Below are 12,361 nucleotides of genomic sequence, written 5' to 3'. Positions count from 1 at the left end.
ACTGGATACTCCTGCAGCTCAACACTATAATCTGAAGGCCACGTTTCATCAAATTTTCATACTGGACCCATAAATATCATTGAAGCACAAAACAATCAATACTAGCATCATCAATCTCTGAATCTCTGAAACACTGAAACACAGTCACCAGAACATAGAGCAGACAACAGAACTCTGCAACAACAATCAGAACCAACTGTACCATCAAAATTATGCATCAGAGTGCATACGCTACTTGGAAGTGCTGAACCTGCGTGTATACGCAACTTCATCAAGGTGAAAGAACATATATGTCATTAATTACCTCTTCATAACTTCGCTGCACTTCCTGACTTCAGACATAACCAGATCATTACATATACAAGGATAATATATATGTTAACACCAAGATCTATTCCATCAGATCTCATAAATATGAGTCATTATGATCCTGATCCAATATTAGTTCTCATCCATCTATTCTGAAGCTAAACACAATCAACCAAACAAGATATGCAGAATACTGACACCATCAGAACTCATCAACAGTCAGAACCATCTGTAACTTCAGACATCATAGCTCAAATGGTATACGCTACTACAATGAACCAAACCCGCGTACATACGTGCTTACGCCAAAGCCAACCCACGTACAGATCTATAAATATTCAATCATGACTTGCAGCGATTTCAGACTTAAGTTAAACCCAGTTCAAATCATTACATGCGTCAGTATATAGATCTAGAATAAACATAATCAATCATATAGAGGCAGTTTATTTCAAACCATTTGATCCTCATCTATCCTTAGATCTTGTTCTCCATCAAACTGTGAGATCCCTCCTTAGCTTAGATCAAGCAATGCATCATCAACCCATAACCTGCATACTGGATCTCATACTTCATCAGATATTCTAGTCTTTTCCGATACCTTTGCCTAATGATATTCATCTCCTTTTATAGTCTTAGGCCTTGCTCAATACCATGGTCCAAAACCATAATAAATCAATACCATGGGCCCAATACTTGGGATCAACACTTCTGACGAGACACCATGGTCCAAAACCATAGGTTTAAATACTGAGGACTAACTACCACGGACCAAAAGTAAGTTCTCCAACATATACGCGCTTTTCCTTGCATGAAAGTGCGTGTATACACATACGCGCCTTTGTAACGTATAACTCGCGTGTATACGCGTCTTGGTCACAATGAACATGCGTATATGTATTTTCTCTTCATACTTGTAGTCTGATCATCAATTCCTTGTTGCTAAACTTCTGCTCATTAGTTCCTTGTTGCTGACCTTCTGCACTATGATTTGTCATCTGTGTGATTTTCCATCAAGGACAACACTTGTCTCATAATGCCAACATGCACAATTGACCATCATATCCAAACTCGTAAGATATTCTGCGTCGTTTCTGTTCCCGTATAATGTCTTGTAAACCCTCCATGTGATTCAGCGAAGATACTTTGTCATCCATAATCCGGGACATACCTACGCAACACTTCATCTAATCCCATTTTATATAACTACCCTGCAATAACAGAGAAATATGCAGCCCTGACCACCAATTCTTTATTTTTTGTGTCATATACCCTTCAGGAGTTACACCTGTAGACAAGAATTGGATTATATATGCAAAGTGTTCATATACAATGCGCACATCAAAGAGTTGTTCATCAGCAAATCCTTCATCCATATTTGTAGGTTTGTCACCATTCTTAATCAACAAGAAGTGATCTGGTCCAACATTTAATCACCCTGGCTTCACAACTACTTCAAAGTCATAATCTTGAAAGAACAACAACCATCGACAAATCCCCCCCCCAAAACAGGCTTTTTGACCAAGTAATTCAAATCAGAATGGTCTGTGTACATTTTGAAGTGCGCACCCAACAAATAGTGCCTCATATTTTGGAGTGCATACACCATTGGCAATCCTTCGCCCTCTGCAGTTGAATAATTATTTTTATCCTTCGAAAAATTCCTTCTCGCAAATGATATCGGGTGGTCAATATCACCTATGCTTGGTTGGGTTAGCACAACTCGTAATGCTATGCAAGATGCATCTACATGTACATGGAATTCCTTCTTCCAGTAAGGGAACACTATAATAGATGTTGTAATCATTTTTTCCTTTAATACATCCAAACTCTTATGGCAATCATCATCCCAGTAAAATGTCGCATCGTTCTTCAGTAATCTCTCCATGCGCACAATGATCTACACATATGATTCCATGAACTTCTTATAATATCATGTATGTCCAAATGTTGCACGCAACTGTTTGACATTCCTTGGAGGCTCCAAATTGATAATTATTGCAATTTTGGTAGGGTCTACCATCAACCCCTACTTACAGACAACATGGCCCAAGAGTATCCCATATGGTATGTAGAATATGCACTTCTTCAAATTAAGGGATATCTGATACTTTTGACAAGTATCCAACATGAGGCAAAGACTGGCAACATGCTTCTTTACTAACCCAAACACTATCCAATCATCAAAGTAAACCTCCAAAAACTTATGAATAAATTCTTTGAAATTTATGACTACCACCCTAGAGAAGATTGCAGGGGCATTCTTAAGTCCAAAGGGCATAACTGTATACTGAAAACAACCCCATTCTGTAGCGAAGGTAGTCTTACTCCGATCCTCTGGCATGATTTTGATCTGATGATACCTTGAGAACCCATCGATAAATGAATAGGCTTCCTGACCTCCAACATTATCCAATACTTCATCTGTGAATGGCATAGGGAATGGATCATGGACACAAGCATCATTCAACTTTCTTAAATCTACATAGATCTGAATTTTTCCCTTCATCTTCTTTTCTTGAACCACCATAGGACTAACCCAATTCGATTCCTTGACATTCTCAATAATCCTGGCTACAAGCATCTTATCCAATTCTTTGCGCACTTTTTCCTTGTACATAGTGTTATCACTCAGATTTTCCTTAGAAGTTATTTGAAAGAAGGAAAGGATCCAAGGTAACTACAAACCAATCTTTTAATTATATATCCTAGCTGATCTACACTCAGAGAGGGCTCTCTCTTTATGATTTAGCGTTGTTTTGATATGATATTAGGCTAGATATTAATGCTTAAGGGATTTGTTTTGATTTGTTTGGTGGAGTTAAGGAAACAGATGTGCAGAGTAGGTATTCAGGACATTGGGCTATGGAATCAAGTTGGAAAAGTATAATAGGATTTGATTAATCATTGAGGTAAGAGTTCACAAGGAAAGCTAGCACAGCAAGGACAAATCTGAAAGTCTTAATGAATGGAAATCTTAACCAGGGCCAAGGGAAATGAAGAATCCTTAGCAGGGATCAAGATGAAGAAGTGAAGTTTGGTAGATAGCAAGGGCAATTAAGAATCTTGTACTAGGGTCCAATAAAAGGAATGAATTACAGAAGTGAGGGAGCAACTAAGAATTCCCAAGCTTAAGCAATTTAGTACAAAACATTAAATAAGCAAACAGTTAAAACATAGAGCACTTAAGCTAATTCTGATGATATTATTACTCGTTTTCTTTTAAGAATTATAAGAAAACACATATGATATTTCATAACATAAAGGAAAACAATATTCAAACTCAGAGAAATGATACTTATTTGTTTCCCACAGTGCACATGAATCAAGTAAAATGTTCTCAGCTTTATTTAATCCAGTAAACCAGTCTAGCCTTGATTACAGTAGCTCCTTTAGCTCAATACAGAAGTCTACAAAAATTATTTAATCCCTACAAAATACTTCAAATGAAGAAGTATTTATACAAAATATCTCATAAATACATAATAATTAATCTAGGAAACAAAAAATATCTTCAACATGAAGATAGAGACAGATAGAAAATAGATTGTTTTTTGTCCCTTTATTTGTGAATGTGCTGGCTGTTGGAATTCGGATTAGGCTCTTACAGTTGCCTTAGCAGTTATGTGATGGATTTCAATCTTATCTTCACCTACTGATACTCTCTACCTGTGTTACCAAACTTTACCCATGTTACCAGACTTTACTATAATAAACATTTTTTACTCCAGTAAGTCAGTCAAACTGGTCCACATTTTGTTATCTAGCAATTTCACCATGATCATCTTCCTGTAAACTTCATCAGCTTCTGTGTACTTAGCAAAATTGGGTTTGCTGGTGAATAGATGTTTTACTTCATGTTCTATGTAAAATAGATTCTCCAGGCTATCATAAAGTACCTTTCCTGTAGGTAATGCTTTTACTCCTGAAGAACTTGCTTGACTCTTGGCCTGTTTCTCTAATTTCTCGATATAGTCATCCTGTGTCATTAACTTGTCATTTATAACCTTTGGACTAGGAAGGCCTTTCTCTCTCAAAATGCCATACTTCAACATGAAGCTATCTATATCTGCCTGAATACTCTGACACCTTTTCTCTAAGTTAAGCATTAAGTTCCTTTTAGTAAGAACTTTCTTTATTTCTATGATAGTAGTTGTTCTGTCTTCAATCTCCAACTCATCTAGTTGGTACCTGTTCCTGCTGTTCAAAAAATCAATTAACTGATTTGCCTCTTCGGGCTTATCTCCCAGTTCTTCTTTAGTCTTCTGTATAGCTTCTACAACTATTTTTACTAATTCAGTCTGTTCAAAAATTACCTGGATAGAAGGCCAAATATCATTGATGGAATCAATGATATTGGCCCACAATATATTTCTCATGTCTCCCAGTGGTTTTTCTAATGTCAAGTCCTTCTCCAGGACTCTGATTCTTTCCTCCATCCTTTTGTTTTTTCTTTCTTCTTCTTTGTTTTGAATCTGTGCTAGCTCATAGTCTGTTTCCAAACTTGACATTTGTTCCTTGAGCTTTTTCAGTTCTGTAGCCTGGATACTCATTTGTTCCATGGCTTTGATCACTTCATCTGTTTTTTCTGCTGTTGTCCCTGCACTGGTTGATGTACTTGTAGTTGGACCAGTCTTTGCAAAAGGAAATGCTATCACTGGTAGAAGTGTGGGTGCTAAAGAAGCTGCCAAAGTAGAGGGTACTTCTGTAGAAACTATTGGTAACACAGTCCGAGGAGTGGTGGCTAGCTCACTCTGCTTAGACTGTATTGCCTTTTCCAATTCCTTTTTAGTTTCTTTTAACTGATCATTTAACTTAAGGACTAGGTCCATAAGTTCTTCCTCCTTTTTTTTCTCTATGACTTCTTCAGTTTGAGGATGGTGGAGAGGAGGGATTTTAAGTTGCTTCTTCAGTGCAACTATATTATCATTTTTCTTTTTAATCAATTTTTCTGCTTCTTTGACATCTTTAGGATCATGTCCCAATTATATCACCAAGTATTCTAGAGTTGTTATCCTGGTGTCTTTAACTTGAGAGGAGTCCCTTTCCAATTGCAGTTGTGCAATGACATTGTGCAATGAATTTTGCAATTGGTGTGCTATGATGGCCTAAGTTCTGGTATACCAATAGCTTTATATCCTTTAAATGCTGTTGAATTGCTCTGTTTGAACGGTCAAATTTGGTGGTATCAGAGCCCTGTAACGACCCTGTATAATGCTATAGACAGAACCTGAGAAGAGCCAGAAGCATTTGAAAGGCATCTTTGTTTTACATTGTGCTGAGTAAATAAAAGCTTTATCAGTCAATTTCTGGAATAGAATTATACCTTTTCCTAGATGGCCAAATTTTTAAGATCTTTCTCTACTATTGATAAAAGATCCATATCTGAAGTAGAAAATAGATCTGTTGAATCAGAAGTAAATGAACATGAACAAGTAGAAGATCCAGAAAGTTGGAACCCCCCTTCATTAGATACTAAAGAAATCTATCCGGTTCCAATGATGTTTAAGCTTTCTAAGAAATATTACTTCAAAGAAGTTGAAGTTAAGATCAGAATTAAGGGTCCACATGTGCAGATAATAGGACTCAATATATTCTCAGAAGATGAAATAAAAAAGTTTAGGAAATATGCTAAGGAAGGAAGATTTTATTACTTACATTTTGGAGCTATAAGGATTGGTTTGGCTCCCCTATTTAGACATGGTTTAAATACTCCCTGCATAGCAGAATTGTTTGATTCAAGGCACAATGAATATGATCATGCCAGAATAGGAACAATACTGGGAAATTTGATGTCTGGTTGTCAGCACGGAACAATTTATCCTGATTATGCTATTAGTCTGACAGACATACATCTTAAAGATTGTTGGAAAGCCTTGATAGGAGTTCAAGGACTGTCTATGGCAGATGAGAGTGAATTCTTGTCTGTAATTGTTCAAACTTCCTTTCAGTTAACAAATACAGTACATCCTAAACTAAAACAGCCGGTGTTGAAAGACTGTGTGACTGTAGGAATCGGGAATGCACAAATTGAAGGAGTGCACTATGACAAAGAAACATTACCCGATCACTGGTATATCCAATATAAGTCTTTGGCTTCAGATGATATAAGTAGAAAAGTTAAAAGATTGGCTCTCGAAGATGGAGGGGTAAAAATCATTCCAAATCAATCTACTTACCCTAGAATTCCCAGGCCAATAGTTTTGCCAGAGAAACATGTATTACCAGTAGAAAGTCCAGTCCAAAGTGGAAGAAGGTCCTTTTACAGACAGTTATCCATACCAAAAGAACAGCCGTCTACTTCCACCAATACACCCCGGTCTGAAAAACAATTGTATATACCTGAAGAGAAACCTTTTCTAGCTGTAAATAAAATGTTTAGAACTCATGTACAGAATTATCCCCCTATGGAAGAATATAGATATGCAAATAAAAGATTTGTTAGAGGAGGAAAATGGCCACCAAAAACAAAATTTTGTGTTTCTTCATCAATGTCCAAACAGCCTGCTACAAGAGCAGATTGTGCACCGCTTCTAGAACATGAATCACAAGAGCCCAATGATCTGGAACAAGTATATCAAGTAGGAAATTATTTGACTACTTGGTGTTCTCATGCTGAAAATGTTCTAGACAATTTAGGACAACAAGCAGATTTGATAAATGAAAATTTAAAATTGTTGTATGAAGAGCAACAGGAAGAAAAGAGAGAAAGAGAGGAGAGAAGAAAAAGAAAAATGAAGAAGAAGGGTAAGAAAATCCCAAAATTTCATGTAGATATGACAGCCCCAAATTACTGGGATTTAGAAGAAGAAGTACCCGAAACAAGTGATGGAGAAGGGACTTCCAGAGACACTGGAAAATTAACCAGTGGATCTTCTAGAACGGTTAAAGCAGAAAAACCTTTTGAATCTAAGAAGGAAGTCATGTCTTTAGAACAAGCTGCAATAAAGTTTCCATCCTTTATCATGCCATCAATAAAGAATCAAAACAAAGCTCACATCCTGCGAGAAGCTAAATATCCTAGAGTTGAAGAAGATCTATTTGCTACAAACTCTAGTGGATACATTCTAGATCTAGATAACTCATCCAATCCAGGTGAGTCTATTAGAATCTGGATAGGAGCCTTATATCAAATGCAGGTCACAACAAGATTAGACAACATATCTATCATGATTTTAGCAGAAAAGAGGATGGCAGGAATAGTATTTGATTGGTGGATGGGAGGAACAGAAGCAGAAAGAATAGCAGTCATGGAAGCAGGTTTAGCTACATTTGAAATGCTGTTAAAAACTCAGTTTATGCCAGAACCAAAAGATGAAAAGAAACAACTATTGACTGACCTTAGCCGCATGGAATTGAAAGATCTAAAATATTTAGATCAATTTGGAAAAGAATTTATGGCTAAAGTCTTTAAAGCTAATCTGTTTAATGATATTGCTCAAAAAGTTTCCTTTTTGTCAAAGTTGCCAGGAAACTTAGGAGATCTGATCATGAAAGATCTTGAGGTTCAGATGAAAAGTTTAGAACAAGTCTATTGGGTTGATCTTCTGTTTAGAGTGTCAGAAAAAGTCAAATATTTGTGTTGGCAGAAGAAGGCGCATGACATAACCCCGAGTTCAAATGTCTGCAAAACTGTATTACCATGGACACCTTTTAAATCAAAGAAGAAATACAAAAGGTATGGTAGATACAAACCCAAAAGAGTATCAAACCCGAAAAGACCTTTCAGAAAATTCAGATATTTGAAAAAGAGAACAGCTCCAAGAAACAACAATTGTTGTTTCATTTGTAAAAAGGAAGGACATTTTGCCAGAAAATGTCCTCAGAAATCATCTAGTAAACTTAAAGCTTGTATAGATATTGAAGAGTTTCAAGATGATTGGTCTGTAGTAGAATCAGATGAAGAAATTTCTGATGTATATATTCTTACAGAAGTTTCAGACAATGAAGAGGAAGAACCTGTACAGAAAATGAATATTTGTACAAATTGTTCTGATGATGATTTTTATAGTGAACAGCACTATAGTGATATAGAAAGTTCTTCAACTATTGAGTCATCAAGTGAGACAGAAGATGATTCAGACTCAGAATCAATTTCTGAAGAAGGATCAGAAGAAACAGCAGTATCAGAGAAGACAAATAGAGGTAAACAAATTGCATCATCTTTACCTCAATTTAATTCTTTATGTCCATTTGAAAAGAAAATTGCACCATCAACTAGTATACCTCTGCCAGAGATTACAAGAAATGAACAAAATACTTTGTTGAAAAAGATTGTGAAAACAGAGAGCTTGATTTATATTCCAGTAGAAGTTCAAGTCAGAAATGAATGGATTTCAGTAGATGCATTTGTAGATACTGGAGGATCAAATAATCTAGCTCGACCATCTTTGTTCAAATCTCTCTGGAAACCATTAAAAAATATACTAGTTTCAGAAACAATTGGAGGATCTGTCCAGCTCACACATTATGTAGACAATATTTCTTTAAAAGTTGGAGGGAGTATTGTAAAAATCTCAGCAATTCAGCACTATGACCCTTCAGCAAGTTTGATGTTAGGCATGCCATTTATAAATTCTGTGCTTCCAGTAACTATCAGCCAAGATAAGCTGATAATAAATCTAAAGAAAAAAGCTATATCTGTGCCTAGACTAAGCATTGCAAACTCTGAAGCTAGGCATGAGAATAGACAAAAGAAAGTAGGAACTAGAAGGCCGACTAAAGATTCAAATGATTGGCAAGAGGTCCTACAAATCTATGAAGCCAGAGCAGAAAAAATAAATAAACAATCTGCATGCATTGAAGAAAATTGGTCTACAGAACAGAGAGATATCTACCAGAGACTTCTGAAAAGCTGCTCGGATAACCCGCAACAGTTTTGGGAAACTGAGAGTCCGATGCAGGAGATAGTCACCTTACATGACAATGGAGTAAAGGGAAAAGTGATTCCTTGCACACCATCTGATGAACAAGAAATGAGGAATCAAATTCAAGAACTACTAAAAATGCAGCTAATAGAAATCAGTGAATCTCATTATGCATGTTCTGCATTTCTAGTTAGAAATCATTCTGAGATAGTAAGAGGTAAACCACGGATGGTGATCAATTACAAACCTCTTAATGCAATTACTCAGAATTTTAATTACCCATTGCCAAGACCAGAAGTAATTATGCAGAAGATTCAACATAGTAAGGTGTTCAGTAAATTTGACATGAAGTCAGGTTACTATCAGATACAGATTCAGCCAGAAGACAGACACAAAACAGCTTTCATATGTCCAGCAGGATTTTATCAGTGGAAAGTTGTTCCATTTGGGTTGAAGAATGCTCCAGCTTTCTTCCAAAGAAGGATGGATTATATTTTTGCTAAATATGATTTTATAGTTACATATATAGATGATATTTTGATCCATAGTCCAGATGTACATACTCATTTGAAACACTTAGAGATTTTTCTTGAAGAAGTAAAAAATCATGGCATAGTTTTGTCAAATACTAAGATGTCCTTATTCCAAGAAAGTATTGATTTTTTGGGGATAAATGTTGCAAATGGTTCTATTCAAATGCAGCCCCATGTGTTAACAAAATTGACACAGTTTCCTGATGAACTAAAGGACAAAAAGGCAATCCAAAGGTTTATTGGAGTTCTGAATTACTTGCACAAATACATTCCAAAACTCTCAGAAAAGACAGCTGCTATAAGGAGACACAGCGACGGAGGATGGTCAGAAGAAGCGACTAAAGCAGTGAAGAAACTCAAAGAAGAGTGTCAGCGATTACCAAAGCTTCAACCACCAGGTGATGGTTTATTAATTTTGCAAACTGATGCATCTCTTAATTTTTGGTCAGCTGTATTGTTAGAACAAAGAAGAAATAGTAAAGGAGAAATTGAAGAAAATCTGTGTGGATATGCTTCCGGGGAATTCACAGCAAGTCAGAAAAACTACTTCATAGCTGAAAAAGAAACATTAGCTATCTTCAACGGGATTCAGCGGTTTGAGGTATATCTAACCCCGGTCAGGTTTTTAATCAGAACAGACTCCAAAAATTTTAAATATTTTTTGACAGCAAAAATTTCAAGACAACTTGCAAAGGGCAGGATTTTAGCCTGGCAAATCTGGTTTCAGCAATTTGATTTTGACGTCGAGTGGATACCAGGTAACTCAAATTTCTTGACAGACGTACTGACCAGAGACATGAGCAAGATGTTCATAACTTGTAAATATTCAGTTTTTGAAATCCCGGGTAAAGGCCCTTCAGATGATAGTTTTGCCACCTTTGTAGATAGATTTCGAATCTTAGAAAATTATGCAAGTCTTGTCACAGATGAAATCAAGAAATTGGTTGGTTTTAGACTAAGAAGGAATTGGTGGATCAGAAAATGCCAAGCATGGCAGTCAAAAAATCTGGGTATATCTCTAGGCCTTGATGATAACTTGGTTAAAGTATTTTCTTTACCAAATATGAAAGTTAAGCTTTTCTTCAGAAGCTTATCTGATTTATGGTCTAGCATCTACACAGATGAAATGATTTGGACACTCAGAGTCTTGAATTACTATCAGATCATAGGCAGTGTTGATTTTGCTCTGAGTATTTTTACAGGTGCCAAAATTCTGGATTTAGAAGAAATTCCCATAAAAGACGAAATGGTAAAATATCTGCTTTCTCTAAGAATTCCAGATATATTTGAGGAACTAGAGTCCTCTTTCCTCCAAAGGATAGATCACAATTATGCAAATACTGATACCTTTCCTCAGTATGAAATTTTTGAGAACTTTGCAGATTGGAGATTTCAAGAAGGAAAATGCACAAAAATTCAAGTTACCAGAGTATCTCAATGCATACAAAGATCCCTCCAGTATTTGAAGACATATGCTTATCAGTGGGATTTTCATAGTTTGAGAATGAGAGATAGCATAGAACCTAATCCTTTTTCTCAAATCTTTAGTCATGAAAGGGTTGGTAATTCTGACACTGGTAACAATCAAGAGTTAATCAAACAGCATGCTGAATGGTTCCATGAGTTTGGAAATTTGAGGTTGGTTGAAAAAATTCAAATTATTAATAAAATGGATAGCCTGCAAGGACAACCAAAAGTTTTAAAATTTGCAATTAACCAAAAGGCCTTAATCACCATCTCAATTATGTCTCCAAATTGGAACAATAATGTCATCCACATCATTAGTTTAATGATATCTAAAAGAATTTGCACGTCAGTGATTTTCGAATTAGGCTGGCAACAAAGAGACTGTTTGAGTGAAAACTGCAGATTATGGGTACAGCACTCTATTGAAAGCTCCACTAATATGTTTCAGATATTTAAGTGGGATTCATTAGATGGGATAGAATTGGCAGTACAAAGATCACCAGCAGCACGAAATGCCTTTAAAGATTCTTTTCTGGATATTGAAATAAGTGCTCTTCCCTTTTTGAACAAGTGGGAAAAACAGGAGTTAATGTATACACCACTACAACCAGGACTTCACAGAATCAAAACAAATATCATAAAAGGAGAATCGTCATCTACAGCATCTCACAGTATGACAAGATCGCCAAAAGAAAAAGGAGAAATGATAGATGCACAAGATCCAAATGAGGGAATCGAAGAACAGTATAACCGACTTATGAATAGGTACCATCGACAACTCATCGATGAGTACGAGCCATCCGCCGGATCGTCCGAAGAAGATTTATGGGAGACAAGGAGTCCCACAGGACATTGGTAAAAGAAGATCGTAGCATAAGAATCTCTTGTCAGCAATGTAATAGTGTTGGTTACATGTTGTGGCAGGAATCTTTTGTACAAAAGAAAAATTGAGTAGACACCGTCGGTGGAGAAAGATACCGACAGGACCCTCAATTATTTCTATCTTATGTCATGTCTTAGCTAAGTTTGGATTCGTTTTTTGGTCTATTTAAGAAAGGGTCTTCATGAGTTCAAGGCATCGTTCGATTGAGAGCATGCGTGTTGTGATGAACTCTGAGACATTTCTGTTGTAATAAGTTTTGTATTCTGTTCTTGCTTTTTATTAATATCGAAGCCTTCTGGGCC

The sequence above is a fragment of the Pinus tabuliformis genome, chromosome 6, assembly GCF_031772625.1.
Source record: "Pinus tabuliformis cultivar Carrire ecotype Pingquan chromosome 6, CPIR1, whole genome shotgun sequence".
In the NCBI taxonomy this organism is placed as follows: Eukaryota; Viridiplantae; Streptophyta; class Pinopsida; order Pinales; family Pinaceae; genus Pinus; species Pinus tabuliformis.
The sequence above is the reverse complement of the archived record's forward strand: the minus strand, read 5'-3'. Positions refer to the sequence as shown.